We start from the raw sequence: 1215 nt of genomic DNA, 5'->3' as shown, positions 1-1215 counted from the left end.
GGCTCTACCTTGTACTGCCCTGACATGAATCAGACATGAGCCTGAAAATACATGTGAATAGAAGTTGACATAACAATCAGCCATTAATTTCCCCCCAATGAACATTTATTTTCTCTCCCTCCCTTCCCCTTCTTCTATTGATTGAAAAACAAAACAAAACAAAACCCAACAACCTTGTAACAGATTCATAGTCCAGCAAAACAAATTCCCACACTGACCACATCCAAAAATATGCATCTCAGTCTGCACCTTTAGTTCATCTCTTCTCCACAGGGAAGTGGGCAACATTTTTCATCATCAGTCCTCTGGAATCATGGGTGGCCATTGCATTGATCAGAGTACTTAAATCTTTCCAAGTTGTTTGTCTTTACAACTCAACTCTGACATTTTTTATTATTATTTTTAAAATATGGAACGCTTCACGAATTTGCATGTCATCCTTGCGCAGGGGCCATGCTAATCATCTCTGTATCGGTCCAATTTTAGTATTTGTGCTGCTGAAGTGAGCACTCAACTACAATATTTTAAATGCATTACATTTTGTGAATAATTTATTAAACTTCAACACTGGAAGCTCAAAGTATCTTTTGTCTCAGGTGGCACTGGCATGGATCTTAGGGCATTGTTTTGAAACAGAAAACTTCAGGCACTTACCTTTAATGAAACAACCTACATACTGAACCCCTACTCTGCAAAGGCACTGTGCCAAGTACCTAGGAGGATTCAAAGCAGTAGAACACAGTTTTTGCTCTCAATGGACCACCCACCCACTGTGGTCACTGCCTGGAGTAGTAGCTAAATGTACAGAGATTACATACATGGGGTTTGGCTGGGGAGTGGCTGGGGGCTCCAGGACACATAAACTTACTGAGGCAGGTAGCAGAAATGACTCAAGAGGTAGGACCCTACATCAAAGCAACCATTTTCCTGGTAGACAGGAAGCAAGAATTTTATAATTTTATATCTGAACTCTGTTTTTCTTCGGTTAGGGACAGACCAAGTATATCTGCCTTTCTAAGATGATATTTTGATTGTGGAAAATGTGAAGACATTTTAAGCCTCCAATAAAAATCCTTCCATGAGCTACAGATACTAAGGTTGTGTGAGGGGAGTTGTTATGACCTTATTTATTTTTTTGCTAAGTGCTCTGAAGTAATTCTTAACTGGCTATGTCTTGCTGCATCCCTGAGGTTATTTGTAATTAGGGTTAGAACT

The 1215-nt window shown here is 39.7% G+C and overlaps 1 non-coding gene across 1 annotated transcript; it reads right to left on the bottom strand.

Annotated features, from left to right (window-relative positions):
* Window positions 1-403: 403 nt before the first annotated feature.
* On the bottom strand, window positions 404-510 carry LOC122744811. The gene has a single exon (XR_006355154.1). It is a non-coding gene; the product is annotated as a U6 spliceosomal RNA (small nuclear RNA).
* Between the last annotated feature and the right edge of the window lie 705 nt (window positions 511-1215).

The sequence above is a fragment of the Dromiciops gliroides genome, chromosome 2, assembly GCF_019393635.1.
Source record: "Dromiciops gliroides isolate mDroGli1 chromosome 2, mDroGli1.pri, whole genome shotgun sequence".
In the NCBI taxonomy this organism is placed as follows: domain Eukaryota; kingdom Metazoa; phylum Chordata; class Mammalia; order Microbiotheria; family Microbiotheriidae; genus Dromiciops; species Dromiciops gliroides.
Note: the sequence above shows the minus strand (reverse complement) of the source record. Positions and strands in the feature narration are given on the sequence as shown.